The following is a 17,686-nucleotide window of genomic DNA, read 5'->3' as shown; positions in this document are numbered from 1 at the left end:
TGCGATTTGGGCATTTTCACAAATGGATTTCACCGCAGCCTTGCGCTAGCACGCCTTGGCTATTCACTTTGCATTCGGAAAAGAATTCGAGGAGATATGATTAAAAGCCTCAGAAGACGTTAAATACATCCCAGTCTCCCATCCGCGGTGTTGGTGCCGACAATGAGTTTGTTATCCTGAATAAATCCCTGTTCCACAACTATCATTTTTCCTGCGCCGAAGCGAGAGATGAAGAAATCACATTTTCCACTCGAGATGGTGTACTCTTTTCCCCTCGAGCCCCGAAGACCACTCACAACCCTTGCCTTACAGTCTTAACTACGTGATGCAAAGATGTATTGCAATGAGGCTTTCTATACTTTGCGTATTCATAACGGACTTGAAAAAGATGCTGCGGGATCCTTAAATCAAAGACTTTACGTGTGCACAATAAAGTATCCCCACAAGGGGTGATTTAATGGTATTGATATGCGGGGAACACCCTCCGGGTAAATCAGATGCGTTGCCACCATAAACGCAGTCTCTTTGCTCGCAAGCATTCGTGGACATTGTTCCCTCGAAATAGTCGCAACTCTGACGGCCACTTAATAAAATGATCTAATAATGGCCCAGTTAGCGTGATGACTTCGCGTCACACATTCACACTTGTCGTTAACTAAACACATCCGCTCTCAGTGGCGAAGAAAACGGAAGGAGCATTTAAGTTTATGTGAATTATTACGCATCGAGTTTCGGGTGGAAATTCTCTAAGCCGCGACCAGGCCTAATTAATTTTCATCAAGCGAAAGAGAACACACAAACAATTTTCGCAGGAAATTAAATGATAAGTGCTATTATTAGTAGACTGGACTTTTTGTGATTATGGCAGAGCGATGACAAATCACTGTTCTAAATAAGCTCGATTTTAAAAGACCCTCAAATGATACACTGGAGGAAAATTACAGAATTGTTAACGTCTGATACAAGTTAAGTGAAACGTAACGACCAAATTGCAGGTTCAGAGGGTAGCATTTGATTTTTTTGTCGCTTTATTCATTTAAGCTTGTAAGAAACCTCTAATTTTAGACACGGAACAAGGCGGTTAGGAATTGTGGAAGTATACAGTTTGATTGAATAAAGGTGGAGCGAAATCAGGAACGGATTAACTTTTTATGGCCCGCAGCCTGTTTCTCTTATCGATTATTTGTAAGTGAACTTTAATTGCTCTATCACAGAACATGCAGAAAGGGTTTATGACCACGGTAAACATGGGCAAGGACATGCGTTTTTTAATCCACTGGTGTTTCCCTGAAAATTAAGACATTTCTGTAGATGATCAACAACTGTAGTGCAACTAAAACATTATTTTACGACGACTATATGGTTCCTTAGCCAATTTATTTCAACTGAGAAAATATTTTTTTGCACCCACTTAGGTAAGGAGGATGCTTCAAGATCCAAAAATCTTTTTTGGAAAGATGAGGTATGAAGTTAGACGGGAATTTTCAAAAAAAATTATTTTATCCAAAACACTTCCACAAAAATTGTATTTAGTTTCAAAACGCAGTAAACACTAGTTTTTCGGTGAATGACCGTATGAGTTACTGATATTCTTTTAGATTTGGATGCAAAATTTACTTAAACAAATTAAAAATTTACTTGAAATTTTTTTAAACAAATTATAACTTTTTTTGATTAGGTATTTTGTATTAGTTAGGACTATTTAGAACTGAAGGACTTTGTACAAATTGGTTTTATCTCAATTTCGTCTTAGTTTCTACTATTTTTACTTTTTTATTTTGAATCTTAAATGGATTAAAGTGACTAAACATTGCAGTAGATCTAGTTCTTGTTACCTTTGTAAGGATCCTAGTTTTTGATACAACTGATGGTGGATTTAGTCATTAACTTTAAACGTTGGAGAATTTACTTGAAATTTGCGGTACATTTTTTATGAACATTAATTTTTTATTTTGACATTGGTTTTATCTATGTAATTTAATCAACTCTAGTGTTCTTAAATTTTTTATTGGTCAAGTTCTAAAGTTACAAATAGACAATTTCAGCTGTGTCTTTCATAATAAGATCAAAAAAATGTTTTGTTCTTAACTTTTGGTAAATACAACAAAATTTAGTTACATATCTCGTCATATTTTTGTGTAACAACAGATTTAGTTTATTCCTCCTGGTCACTTAGAAAACCGTTATAAAAATGGAAAATGGGCAGTTACAAAGGGAGATCGATCGTGTTGATTGCGTTTGGTGCAAAATCTTGCGGTGCAATTTAAGAAAGATGCAGTAAACGCAGGGGTAGGGGTTGATGACGACTTGAGACCAAGACCATTGATTCACCGGCACACGGAAGGGAACAGCCGAGATCAATACAACCTCGTGGTAGCCGTGTCGTGGTGTGAGGTAGGTTAGGGAAGCAGCCTTCCGTTGCTTACTTATTCGCTGCACTCTGCTGCAGTCTTCGCTTCCTTCACTTCCCCTTTGCCCTAAGCAGGGCACCGGTCTTAGGCCGGGCCCTCGAGCGTCGCGACGGATCCTTCACCCCACACCTGTCGCATTTTGAACAAAAAACGGAAACAGCACACAAACACAGCTCATGCTTGATCGATCAAATGCATTAAGACGGCGAATCGCCAAATCATCGCCATCTCGTTTCCTTTGATGAGGGCGGAATGACGAGGCTTTCTCAAGACACATATGTGCTAAATTCAGTGGAGTGGCGATCAAAACTGTTTTTCGTGCGCTGCTATATATGCTAATTAGAAAGAGGATGTGTAGCTAAAGGCAAAAAGAGCATTCGCTATTTGGTTTACTTTTTTTGTAAATAAAACAAGCCAAGGGTCAGTATATTCACTCGACCCGGAAAAAAGTTTAGTAGCTCTTTTTTACGCTTGATGACTACTCCCTTTTGCTCTCCATGTACGGGAAAATCGATGCTGTTAAACTAGTTAAAGATAAAGTCCAGCGAGGCTTTTTAATAATCTTAATCGGGTGCTGAAAGCGCAGTTTTTCGTAAATCCTTCCATTTCGAGCGCATCCTTGGCTAATAATGTCGAACCTCTAACAAAGCCACGGAAAAGAACGATATTTACCCACATGCAGAAGCTTATGAACTCTCAAGGTATCGATTGTCGTATTATTAACTATTTCAGCTTGTACTTGCACACTCATCAAATTGACACACAAACTGTACTACGGCTACAATTTAAACTAAATCACCGAAAAAGAGCGTCCGCCAGTGTTGGAAAAATTGAAAGGGGCCCTTGTTACGCACACAAAGCTTTTGTCACAATTTGTCCGTAATTGATCCAGCGGTGGGCAATAAATTAGCGCACACCGTTTTGTAAATAAGACATCTGTACTGACTTGCCCTACAAGAATTACCAAAATGCCGCAGTAAATCTTTTTGTCAGTGAGCCCAGCTTGAGGTTTACCGGTGTTCATACCTTTATGGTGTTTAAGTGGCAAATTAAGGTAATTTCCTCCAGTAAAAGCACCGGAAGTTGTTGTAAGCAACCATGTAACTTTTCTCCGCCTGTATTCATTATTTCGTGCAAATTTTAGACAGGTGAGAGGGCCCATCTTAAGACACATTATAAAGCTTTTACGATATGGTTTATGGGCAAGATTCTCGAAAAACCAGGTGGTAGGCGTGATGTTTAAACTTGAAAATTTCAAGGCCCCAAATAAAGTTCTTTTGTATCCAAAAGGAAAATAAATAGGAAACGTGAGCTTGATTTCAATGAGGTATCTTAGTTGTGCAATAATGTGCGCTTATGGGGGCTGCTGCCAGCCTCCGGAGGGCGTTATGCGCACGGAATTGGTCATAAAATTCATTATTTTATTTTATTAGATTTTTTTGCACTCGTGCTCACATTTGATTGAAAACGATTGCACCTTTCGTACAGCATGCACAATTACAATGTTGTTTACATATTTAAACTTAAGTTGAGACTAAATATAACAAACTGTTAGCTACTTTGTAATTTTTTGTTTCTCACTCTGACGTGTATCTAATACTTAATGTCAGATATTATGCTCCCGATCTAGTGGATAAGTTTATTGATCATGACTATAAAAAATTAATACAAGCAAGGTTTAGAAAAATTCTTGGGTGAAGCTTAAAAAAATGGTTTTATATTAATAATACTGTTGGCACAGTTTTGTTTTACAACATATTAATAGAAAATCCGATTGAATTTTTCAAAGATTTTTAAATTATTTAAATTACTTTTAAATCTTGCGAAACAATTGAGTTTGTGCTGAAAACGTGCAAAATGTTTGAGTTTGATCACGAACTAATTGCGAGAACCACTCTTTATCAAAAACAAATCGATCTACAATTTATCCACGATTTTTGAACCCAAGTGTAATAGAAAACTTGAAACTTTCTTGGAAAACAGCGAAATTCCAGCTGGTTTGGCCGACATTTACAAAATAATCAAACAACAGTTTTTTGTTCACTTGAAACGGCCTCATGATTGGTCTGTTTTACAGTTGGGAGTGCAATATCCCACCCATAGCCAGTAACCAGCGATTCAGCCGTCTTGCAATTTTTTGCGCAACAGATAAACAAGTAGGAGGTAATTTTTATGTTTTATTGGTCAAATCACTCGCTCGGGGAACAAATAAGACACTAGTAAACAGGTTAAGGAGCCGGCCTTTCTCACAAACCGGAATATCACCTTAGACGCGAATAACTTAAAGGATTCTGCTTAGTTTTTGTCGTAATTAACGACTACTGAAGTGTCTTTCTTCTCAAATTGAATTTTTCTGTTTTACCAACAACAAATTTTTTTCTCAAGTTATTAGAAAAAAATATTATTCTTGCATTAATTAGGTGTAAGGTGTAAAAGTGGAGGGCTTATCTCGGCTGAAAAGCTGATATTTTAGTTGCAAAAAGTATTTTATTTCATTTGCATGCATGTTTGAAATTTGAAAATAAAGCAATTCTTTGTGTTTTTTATGTCTACGTAAACAAAATGATGTAAAATAGACTCCGGTCAAAATTTATTTAAAAAGCAATAACTGTTGTTGGAATATAAATGTTGAATATGCAAATTTCGCCTGGGCAAGCAAAAATGTCAACATAGGTTTGCTGTTTAAAGTAGCCCTTCCATTTGAATCCTAATTTAAAAATTGTGTTTATGAAAGGGGTGTGCAGCGTTGCTCCCCTTTCCGGCGACCTGTCCAAGATGGGGATGATTTCGCATCCGGTGATATTTTGATGCATGGCCATTATTCGTTTTAATTTGGCAATTTCGGCGTCGGCTGAATGAAAAATAAACAATCGACGCTCCCGAAAACATCTCTCGCTCCAGGTGGAGCGGCGTTTTCCGGCGATTAGACGGCGGCGCGTTGCCACCCCGTCGCGGGGATGCGTCCGTTGTTAATCTACGCATTTTTCGCGGTGGCCGCTGCAAATTAGCCGAGGATGAGGAAAGCAGCAGGAGCCGGGCGCATGTGCTAGCGCCCGATTTAAAGCGGCAATGAGGGAATCAAAGAGCGTACTTTTGAAACGATGACCGCTCGTTCGATCGATGTTTTATAAAGCGAAGCTGTGGCCACACCCAGGGCTAATTGAATGATGCCTGCACCAGACTTGCATGTAATTTTATGTGTGCGGGCGATTTTTGCACGCTGCTGCCGGACGATGGCCGCCAACTTTGCTCCTGCTGGTCGATACCCGGCCGCGACATCCATCAACGGCTCTGTCAAAATTCACTACAATATGTGCAGACACAACGATTGCATTTCATATGAACGCCCGAATATTTTATCACCTGCTCGATATCCCGGATTCCAAGGCCCAACTAGCCCGGAAATTTATTAATTCATTTCGTTCGCTGATGCCGCGAGACAGCGAACATTTATCCCCCAACAACACCCGCAAGAAACGACAAGTTTTAATCACTTGCCCCGAATCACAATCAAATTGCAAACAATAACCCGGATTTCACACATAAAAAAATAAAAGTATTAAACAAAACCAATCTTCAGTTTAAATGAATAACTGCATACCATTTCAGCACAAGATATTTTATTATTTTGAGACCAAAAGAGTCAAATTATTTTGTTTCAGATGCTTTTTAAAAGTGTAGAACCACATCAGATAACATACTTAAGTGGTGAATTCTAATGATTATAACTATTTTAATTTGAGGATTAACTGGCTTTGGGTTGGCACCTGATGGGGTAGTTTCAGAAAATTAATCTATTAATTTAAATGAGATTATAATTTTTTTTCTACGCGTCTGCCACGCGCGTTCAGGTTGATAGTTCTAAAAAGTGCAACCCTCATCTTGGCTGTGGCATATACCTGGTGCTATGCGTTGAATATTTGACGTGGCCAACGACCTGACTTTTTGCCGTTAGTTAATTATTTACGCCGTCATTTGAAATATTCACCATATGTTTCGGTTGGGGGAGGTGGCAAAGCGTAGTGGACGAATGCCGATAGTTGGAAAGTAATAAAGATGATTGCATTCGTTACTTGGACCCCAAGCCAGCATTTTCGAACTAATTAGTCTTAGACATATGACAGGCAGTTGTAGTCTATTGGACACAGAACCTCGTTAATAAGCACGCGATTTAAATAGGTCTGTACCAAGTCGCACAGCGACTTTGATCAATTTTCGAGACTTGGTGAGGGTTTGAAAAATGGTTCATTTGTGGCGATGTATTCACCTATTTGGTGAAAAATACAGAAGGGTTCCGACCCTTCCAACCCCTTAGTTTTCGACAAAAGATATTATTTGCAGATGCAAAACCAAGGTGTTTTGCAAGCAGATGCGTTTCGTCTTGTAAACACCATCCTCCAACTTCACCCGTTCTTCAAATGGTTGAGAATGTAACAATTTACCTGCAGAAACCTCAAGAGGATAATAGGGACTTGCTAGGTCTTTGACCTGAAAGATTTGCACCTTAAGAAAAGGGTTCACTTTACCAAAACATCGGCAGATGCAAAGTGACGTCACGTCCCTCGCGCGATTACATCACAATAAACGTATTTTTAATATGTATCAGTGTGTAATTTTTATATGAATGAGCGCAGGGGTGAAATTAGGTTATATTTTAATTAATATCGACGATCAACAGGTCTTGCTCGATAACGTTTTTATTTTGCTAGGTAATTTACAACCGATTTAATGTAGGCGAGCACCATTTGTCAATTTATATTATTTAAAATATTTTCATCAAATATGTAGCACTTTAAAAATGAATTTTATTTTTATTTCGCCGTTTTATTTTTTATTCGCTACAAACACCGGTTGGATTTGTGTTTCACTTTTAATTTTCATTGACTGGATTTATCAGGGCGTAAGCTGCTCTACTCTCTCAAGAGTTTTCAAGCTATTAAGTAATAATTTTTGGGAACTGTAATTTATGAACCACGAGCCAAACCGATGAAATTATACACCGGCCGATTGTATGGTACCAGTGACCTAGTCATCTAACACAAAGCGCCCTTTTCCTAACCTACAGACCCTCGATGCATCAAATCCACCCTTAGACTTCGATGGTCGTAATAAAATCCAGTCAGCCAGCACGAGCTAAACAAGTAAGAATTATGGAGGGGCGAAAAATTGAAGTAATAAGGGGAAGAAGGGTAGGTTATGTAGTTTCTATTTATTTGAAGGGTGCCGTCTTTGTTATGCAGCCTGGAGAATAAGTCAGCTGGCTGCAGAAATGAGAAGGGCTCTTCCAGCGCAGCTGCCCTGTCATTCAGGCCCGCAGGGGCGTACGTCCCCAAAAATTTCGTTTTTTTGACAAAAAATTTCAACAATAAAAAAATTAATTTTTTGATCCGTCTGTGCCAAATATGATGGTTTTTTTCTTTTAGTAAGTTAGTTGGTGAAGTATTTAATTTTCGAAATATAGGAAGTGGAAAACACTGAAATTTTTTGGGAGTTTTTGTGTACAGGGTGCCTCATGATGCAGGGTACGCCCATGCCTCCCGTTTACACTTTTATCTGCACTTCTCTCGACTAAATACAATCTAGCAAGCGCGTGTCAGGCACGGGCCCCGTTTTTTGACCCTCCTTGAACAAAAGAAAGTCGGCCCCCTTGTCGGAGCTCACTACGATCTCGACAAATAATAATAGTACACCGGGCCACGGCGTAATCTTAATGCTCTTTGTCATGCAAATAATCGACGTGAACATCTGCCGGTCGCTTTATTACGTCACATGAGCGTCTCAAGTGATGCGTTCAGTTGTGACGTCACATGTAAGAAAACGGTCTCAAGGCTGTGAGACGTCCGCTGACGTCACATTTCTCGCTCTGTTTCCTTACCGGCGATTCGCTCCGGGAGACACGTGACTTCCAAGCCTACTCGATCAAGTCTAAGAATTTCATTCATGCAGCAGGCCGTGATTCGACCGGAAAATTTCGCGGCGCCGGACGCACGCAAACGTTATCATTATTTAATGGCGATTATTATTTCTCTGTGGCACAAGTCACGCTTTTTCTATCAAAATTCCGGACACGGAATAAAATCAATTATTAATAGGGCGCACAAACGTGATAAGCATCGACGCCTTGCATGATGGCGGAGGTGTTTAGGTGTTTTCCCATGTCTCGCAGGAGTATCGTGCAATGATAGGCGACCGTACATTATGAATACACGCCACCGGAACCGCTCATTGTGCTCACTACTTACCCACTTCCGCCAAGCACCGCGTTTCCGCCGAACAACTTCCGTTGTTTCCTTACGACAGGCACCCTTAGACAGGTGCGATTGTGTTATCACTGCTCTACCCAATCTTACGCGCAACTGTTAACAGTTAAGATATCAATCACCCCGCACCCTTTGCAGGAACTGATCCGGTCGTTTAATTCATTAGGAGGCCAGAGTGACCCATAAATCTAATTGATTCCAAACAGAAAAAATCTTATATACGTTTTATTACAAAATATGAAATAAACTATAAATATTTTGAATGAGTGGACATTTTAGTCCAAGGCTGAGAATATAAAGGTGCTATAGAGCCACCAAAAAAGACAATAATTGTCCTCTATAATAAAGTAAGCTAATATGAAATGGAACATTTTAGTGAAACCACGAGAATGTTTTATTGAAATACTGTATGAAAAAACTTTAAAACTGAACTTAAAACATCGAAAAAAAAGCAATTCTAATTAGACAGCTGTAAAAAAATAAGAATTTAATTTTGGAACTACCAAATGACACGGTGCATAATTTTAATACTTTTTTTAAATAATGGCACTCATACGAATGTGAGAAAAGGTTCAGGCAGCTAATTTGGTAATTTAACGAATGACTAAAAGCCCGGTTTACATGCAATTTGTTTGTTTGCTGCAAATCGGCGCTTGTTGCCTCCTTAATGATTCAAGAAAGAACGAGCAGTTGTGGCCACAGCTGTATAGCCTTATTTCCAAGACGTTTAATAATTGAAAGGCTAATAACGTCTTATTAGGGGCGCCGAGCCGAGAAGCTAATGGTGGGCCATTACTCCTTGTTCGTCGTTTAAACAACTTAAGAAATCATGAAGTATCCACCTGTTGCGCATTCTTCCTCGGGATTTTCTTATAAGAAACCTTACACACCCCGAGAAGCAACAGTTGGCTTGTAACTTATTCACTTCCTTGATAAATCTTGGGGAAGTTCCGACTTAGTTCCTATTAAATATTCAGGGGGGAATTATTGCGCCGTCAAATTTTGTCATTATTTATGTAAATTGGGGGTGAAAGGGTTAGCGACGATCGTCAAGCCGTCGTCCCATCTGTCTCATTTTTTTGAATAATTTATAAAGGCGAAAAAGTACGCGGGCTTGGAGCACCGACTGCGTACAGGTGCGAGAGATAAGCACAAAAGGTAAACACCTTAGAGGAGGTCCCCATTCATGCTGGGTCTGGAGAAAACCGGCATGGGCGACTGGAGTGGTTTGTAAAGATTAGCAGGTGGTTTTGTAAGGCGACCCCTCAAGAGTGACGTCTTGGGTGACGTCACGAACCACCTGTACTTTTAAAGTCCGGGTATTGTGAGTCCGGCCGAATTAATTAAATTAAAGTTACGGCTCGCTCTTTAACTTTCTAATTGTGTCTTCTTGATTAATTCAGAGGAATCGCAGCGAATCGAACAATTCTCAAGTAATTTATCTCGGACATGGTTTAATTAGTTAAGAAACTTTCTAATTAATTTGGGAAAAATTCTTTTTTGCCCAGTTTTGCGAGGGGACTGGAGTGATGGTGCGGTGAGTCGAAGTGTCGCAAACTTTGTCAATATCGCGTTTCCCTAAACTTGGCCTTTGTAATCCTTGAGGAATCTCTTGCATTGTAGACTCATCCTAGGACGATAGTCTGTACTTATTTGCACTTGACGTGGTTATAATGGCCGAGATTAATCACAACACTTTGCCCGACCTAACTATCTTAATAAATTCTGCAATTTGGTAAACTTGTTAAATTGTTGTGCACATAGGCTCTTGTAAAAAGTGACACAAGCGCCCTCTCGAGAATATCGCGGCAAAGCCCGGAACCAGTCGAGGGCTCGTCAGCGATAATAACCACAAGTAGCTCACACATGCTTTTATGTCCTTTTTGATGTCAAATGTGTAGTTTTCTACAAAATTTATCTTGTTGACTCCGCTCGATAGCTAGTAAATATTTAAGCTGACTTAATGAAGAGCGTTTTTTCCAGTCGTAAATCCACACAGAGGCGATATCCGGAGGCGGATATGATAGGTGGATTTAAGGATATCCGCTAACTACACGCTCCGAGAAGCATTCGCCAGCCAGGATTCACGCTGTAGAAGTCATCGTGAGATGCGATTAATACGTTTGTTGTCGCATTATTGTTATCTAACTTCCCGTCAAATGAATTGTCTTAACTCGGAGCAATCTGAAATAATTAAAAAATATTTTGCTGGCTTGGCTTCCTCACCTTGCCTCTTGTGCCAATAAAGACCTTAAACATTCTTTTGTGATTGTTTATTCCCAGCTGAGCCCCTTATTTTTCGAAGGAGGGCCTCTAATCGGTCATCATCTTTCACCTGAATAAAAGCCAGCGACAAGAGCTCAAGCCCTAAGAAGTGCGGCGTGACATAATAAACTTCCAATTGCTGGGATTGTCGTGTTTTCAAGAGCTTTATCATTCCGAGTATAATGGAATTAAAGCTATCCATGTCTGGAATTTGATCGATCATGGACATTCGATATCTTTGTGGTTTCTTTGCGTATTGACACCCATCGTCGATTTAAAAAGACATCCTACACCGCATCTGCTATCTTGGAATAAGCGCAATCTGGACAGACAAATGGTACCAGATTGAATTACGGAAAAACGCAACTCGGATAAAGCGCTCTGAATATGTGTATCTTTTGCGGTCAAACGGCTCCTTTATGTTTGCTTTTGTGTGGTTGTGAAAACATTTCCTTGTGTTTTCCGACGTCATCGTTTAATTTGTGACGATAAGGAGTCATGTGGTGGCATATGCGCGTGTAAGAACCACCAAGTAGACATCTGGACGCGGATCAGATCGCCCTTGTTTGTAGACCGTGGCACCGACCAGGTGGTAATTTCTTTTAAGGGGAGGGTTACCTAGCAGATGTGTTTTACCCCTTACGTTACCCCTTACTAGTTTTGCCAATAATGCAGACTTCTTATCGGGTCGTATCGCAACAAGACGCGGCGCCGCAAATTGTGGTTGGTGGAATCAAATGAATGGGGAAGCCCTTTAAATTTGCCTGTTTGTGCAATATTTATTTTGGCGGAATGAAAAAACTACGATTTATTATTTGATTCGAATTCGAGATTACAAATATTTAAAAGAATGAACTAATTCACCATAATAGCTTTATGTTTATAAAATTTAAAAATTTAATTTCAATCAGTAATTACGTGTGTAAACGTTTTCGCTTCAGCGTTTTTAAAACACTATTTTATTTACAAAACATTTGAAACAATATGTTTAAAAATTATTCGGGTAGCAGTACGTCGTATTTATTTTGAATGATGAAAACACGTGGATACTTCTCATTAAAAAAATTACAACTTGTAATAAAATTTTGTGTAATTACCTCTTAGCTAAAATTTAATTGCTGGTAATTTGGAGTATGAGTAAAATATTTGGGCTCATATTTATTTAAGTATTTAATGTGAATTTTTTAAGAAGTATTCAGTAATGCATTATTAAAATAATTAATTTATCTAAAAACAAAAAGGTGACCAAAGCTTTCTCCAGAAGAGGACTGCGATTCAATGGCTGCAGTGTGGGTCTATAGCTCCGTATTTGGAGCTAGCGTCATGACTGGAACTTCGGAGAAACGGATCACCCATTTGAAGGTGTTTGCTACCTGGTTATATACTTTCAGGTAGAAAGCAAGCAGTAGTGAGATGTAACTTGTAAGGTCAATTTTAAATATTCAAATATTCAAACTATTGCTAACACTTTTAATTATTGAAAAAATACTAGTTTTATGAAGAAGAATAAAAGAACTGTTTATAAGTATTAAAAAAAATATATTAAAAAATGAGGGTGTAATTATATAGTTCTGTTTTTCGAAATAAATAATCTGTTAAAAAGTATAGCGCAAGTTATAATTTTCCAGTGATGACTTTTTAAATATCACAAAAAAAATTGTGTTTTTGTAAAATTTTGTTTGAGTTATTTTAACTTCACGCGGTGTTCCTACATAAATCTATTTATTTTTTTAATTGTTATTGATTTTAATTCTTAAAAATTTATTATAGTATTAGAAAAACTTAGAAAAATCTGAAGTGTACAATCTCCTTATTAACTTTTCAGGGAACGCGAAAAAACTGTCATCTTTTAGCAAATTTTTTCCAAATGTTATCTGGAGATTGCAGTTTGGAAATAAATGTGGTGGAAATTGTAGGTATAGTTTGTTTATGAATTAAAAAAAACTATATAAAATAACAAAGGTCAAAAAATCGAAAAACAAATTTTATAAAATACATCAGGTCAGATCATATCCTTTTAGAATAAAACTTCAAGTAATTATTTTGTGAACCGGCCCTCAGTGATCAGTTAGTTACTGACTTAAGGTAATAAGAAGGTAATAAATCCGGCAAGATTTATTTTCATAAAAATGGTTCCGTACAGTTTTACAATAAAAAAAAATAAATGACAAGAAAATTGAAGACGATAAGAGAATAAAGTGTAAAAACATTAATAATGAATGAGAGTTGTGATTTAAAAATTTTGAAATCGGGAGAAAATGAACAAAGGTGAAGCTTTCGTCATTGCAGGCAGGTCCGCAAATGAGGTCCTGCGCCCATCAGTTGTTGGGTCTCGCATTGAATAAAATAAATGATGGAGGCAATGTGGTTGCAATCAACAAAACAGATCGTAATTTAGCGTCCTTATCTCTTTCCTGTTTATAATTTGCAATTTCTTGCTTTTGTCCATTGAATGTGGAACTTTTTTCCAAGTCCCACTTACAATATATTCAAACAATAATGTCTCCATCCTAGCGTGCTTCCTGTCCGGACAACAGGAAATTTACATCTCTTACCTCAGATTTTAATTAGATTCACAATTACGTCCTAGATTTTTTCAGCTAATCGTCATGCAACAACCATTGCAAAATAAGTTTCCACTTCAAGTGGGCATCATTGTGAAAAGGATGATTTGTTTAGGGGAACACTGTGACGAACGTTGCAGATAAAAGAATTGGCAAGTTCAGCTCGGTCGCGGCATTCATTAGCAACGAGCAATTTTCTATAGAAAAACAGCGATTGTTATCAAGCGATTTCTGTTGGATTCTCATAATGGCACAGGATCTATAGTAGATGGTCAACAGGTCCATAACCTTATTGTCACGGCACGATGCTGCGACGCCATACGCTAATCACTCCCATAATCAAGACAACAAAGTAGAAAATGAGGTTTTGTAATGAGCATGTTATGTAAAAAGATTTGATTCGCGCTTGCTGACTCGTTCAGACCAATGAAATCCCACCGGAAACTTGGAAGGTGTGCGCTCGACGAGACAGGGAAGAGAAGACGATTCGATAAAGATTCGATTCTGATAGCAGGATTGGCTCCGAGGAATCGCCGGCATTTTTCGTAGTCTCATAAAACCGACTATTGATTTTTCGGACGGACACGCCATCAAATATAAAAGAAGCGCATTAAGAATTATCTAACATCTTCATAGTGAAACCACGCCTCGTGTCACGGAAGACTTGTCTCCAATGAAAACTTTATAAGGATTCGCTTTATAAAATGAAGATCGCTGGCACTTCTGAAATTTTCGATTTTTGAGACCGCGGCCAGCTGCGGTCACACAGCGTTCATTATTTGGTTTATGACCAATTAGCCTTGAACGGATAAATCTGATTATCGAATTACGATATAATTACATTGATTTGGCTTGTACGGTCGCAGACGCTGATGCACCCCAAATTCAGTGGATCGAGTGCTAATTAATTGCAAAAATCCCAATTAGGAGCAATCGCCACCAGCGCGATAAGCGCGACTTTTTCCGTTTCCTTTATGATGGTACATTATCATTTTTAAAAATGTTAATTTCTTCTACGTTGATTATTCTAATCGAACCCGGCCTACATAAAAGTGACTTCGCCTCCCCGCTCAAAACGCGAATTCGCTTAAAAGCCTCTTTAGATTCTGAAAGTTTAATCCTTTACTCTTGAAGGACTCGGTTTGCTTTGAAATTACTCGCTTCCGCGGACTTATTCAAAATTAATCAAAACAGTAAAAAATGAAAAGGAACAAAAACTTACCTTTTATTTGAAAGGGAGGGTTGGTATTGATAAGTTTGATTCCATTTACTTAGTCTGGAAAAGAAACACATAATTAGTCACTTCTTCAAACTGATCAAAATATATCGAATCAGCTCCTCCACCCCTTGTATAGAATTTCTCGTTTTATCTGCATTTATCTGGAGGATGTTTGAGTCAAATTACTTTCGGCTGAAACTTGCGATAGAAAAAACAGATGGCTGCATGTAATAAGTGGTGTTGTTGAACCGAAATGTTTCTTCATCCTCATTTAAATTAGGACAATGCGAAATTAACAATACGTGAAAGGTTTCTTTTTGTTTGTCGAAAGATTTCGACCCGCATGATGAAAATTTAAATTTCTAATTTTATTTAATCAATACCGAATTAACCTCTTTAGATTTCTGACGTGTTTAAAGGTGTACAGACTACAGTTTTGTTCGGTCTATTTATAGGGCTCTGTGCATCTCTTTCGAAACACTGCAATAACTAGCGCAATTGCTTGTCTGTTCAGGGCGAAACTAATTAGCACATTTCCAAGAATTAACGACACGTGGTAATATTTAATGCGGACGGGGAAATTTAGATATTTATATCCCATCACTGATTAGATAACAAGTTGTGGGGCTAAAGGGAAATTATTGCAGTCTTCAAATTTAGAAAAAATGTTTATTTCTTATTATTATGTCTAACTATCATCATTATATGTGCCAATTATTTCAACAATTTTTTTTACTTACTGAATCCAATACATTAGAAACGAATGAATAAAAATTTATTCTGACATCTAATTTTTGCATAAAGGCAGAAAAAAAAATTAATGTTTATTACATACATGGTAATTGCATTGGCGTCACAGTCTAATAATAAGAGTATTAAAGTTTCATAAAATTTTTTATTAATCTATTCTACTTATATGAAAGCGGATACCGAACTAAGTACTATAGTTTCATCACAATCCTGACTAAAACAGATTTTAGAAAACCCTCAATTATGATTTGTTAAAATTTACCAGTAAAGCTTTGAGGTAGCGATTTCACTTTTTATTCTCTAATAATTAATAAAATAATAACTGATAAGATAATAATAGTAATAAATAACAGACAATAACAAACCATTATTTTCAAAAACAAAGGTACGAAATTTTCAATATTGCAGCTAAAAAAATAGTTACGCACTTAGCAACATCTTACTGTTAAACCGGAATGGAGTTGTGAGTACCTAACATTCATAGTAAACTATTAATTCGTATTTGTTTCACAAATAAGCGTGAATTTATCACAAAAAACTGAACAAGGGTATCTTTTTTTAATAATTGTAGAACAAATATATTCGCACTTGGTCGGCATTTTGGTCATAGCTGTTATCATTAAATTTTTAACTGTAATAATTTATTTATTAAAATATCTTTGATTTTCCATGAATTACCTTGCTCTCGCTATAGTTGAAAGCAAACATATGTGGTATTTTTATAAAATTTGAGAAAAAAAGTTATTGTGGTTTAAAGCGTTGTTAAAAATTTATTCATTGCATGGATTTTTTTATATTTATTAAGCCAAATACATTTTGTCTAATACCTAATTAGTCGAATTACTTAAAAAAAATTAAACGATTTCAAGAGTAAATAAAAATGTATGCTTTTGCTTTAGGTATTTGAAAATGTGTCGTCTTCTTGAGCAACTTAGCTTGATGTGGGTATTATCGCCTTATTGTTATTGTTAGGTATGTATGACATGGGATTGCGTGAAAGTATATTGAATGTAGTGATGGTTGCTTGGTTATTAATGGCCCTATCTAATGCTATTCTTATTTTTAATCTATCGTAATAAAACTTTCTTTGAAAGTTTATGTTATATCATAAAACATTAGTTATGAACATGATTGTCGCACCTTTTATTATAGGCAAAAGCGTTGCAGGACGAAAATAATTCACCCAGCGAAGGTCTCCCGTGACCTTCCGCCGTCAGAATCAGTGATTAGTCGTGATATAGTTGTAAATGCAATATGTACATTAGCAATTAGCGGGTGGTAAGTCTAAACAGTAAGTGGTGATAGTATTGCGTGCGCTTGCGTATGGGGCGGGCGCGGGCTATTTCCGCACCGGATATGTTCACCGGTAATTGCAACTAATGCCACGTGAGAAATTCATACATCCATACACGCACCCAGTAAAACCCCATTTTTGTGAACAATTTTCCAGCCGACCGACATAGACAACCAAGAGCGCACTCGGCCTTATCTAGGCAACACATACTGCGCCTCGCACCGCGCTATTTCAATTAAACAAGAAAAGTGGCCAAGAATGCGGCCCACACCGGCCGTGTTTGCATTTCGCACTACACGTGTCATGCACGTGTACTGACGCGTAACATTTAATGAACAATTGTGTGGTTGACCGCAATTAACCATAATGTGTAAACTAGTGACCAAATTATGTACAAAGGGTGGGGGTGTCATTGATGCTCAATGTCGATTGATATCGCCAGTTATAAACCAAAATGCATTAACGTATAGTTTGGGACCCGATTAATTACCGTTTTAATTCAAACATTATTAATTTAGGAAATTGGTTCACCGGCGGCCACCAAAAAACGCGCAAGTGTTCAAGTAGCAATTCGCAAAGTTCTTGTTTACACTCCGCATTGTTGTAGTACACATGGGGTAGGTCAGTGTCAAATATGCGTGAATATAAATGTAATTGAAACAGATATTGTATTTAATAATTAACCCGGATATTGGCCGCCCGAATAAATTTTTAGCGGCCTGTGTAATCAAAGCTAATTTTCAGCATTATTATGTGAGTGTGTAATCTGTTTTTCGGTTGATTCTCGCGCCACGTTGATCAGTTATTTTTTAATAAAATAAAATTCTGTTTGCTTTTTATTACGGGGTGTTGGGGTTTGCTTTTACAAGGTCATCCGCTACTCGTTATACCACATGTGTGTATTATGGGTTGCCTATGTAATT

At 37.6% G+C, this 17,686-nt stretch overlaps 1 protein-coding gene across 7 annotated transcripts in view; it reads right to left on the bottom strand.

The window, feature by feature from the left end:
• pros (prospero) overlaps positions 1 to 17,686 on the bottom strand; it is a 72,751-nt gene that overhangs the window by 18,242 nt on the left and 36,823 nt on the right. For all 7 annotated transcript variants that reach the window (XM_015981482.2, XM_015981480.2, XM_015981484.2 and 4 more), the window contains one exon: positions 14,723 to 14,776. The gene's annotated coding sequence lies outside the window, so the exon portion shown is untranslated. The remainder of the gene's footprint in view (positions 1 to 14,722; positions 14,777 to 17,686) is intronic.

The sequence above is a fragment of the Tribolium castaneum genome, chromosome 3 (assembly GCF_031307605.1).
Source record: "Tribolium castaneum strain GA2 chromosome 3, icTriCast1.1, whole genome shotgun sequence".
In the NCBI taxonomy this organism is placed as follows: domain Eukaryota; kingdom Metazoa; phylum Arthropoda; class Insecta; order Coleoptera; family Tenebrionidae; genus Tribolium; species Tribolium castaneum.
Note: the sequence above shows the minus strand (reverse complement) of the source record. Positions and strands in the feature narration are given on the sequence as shown.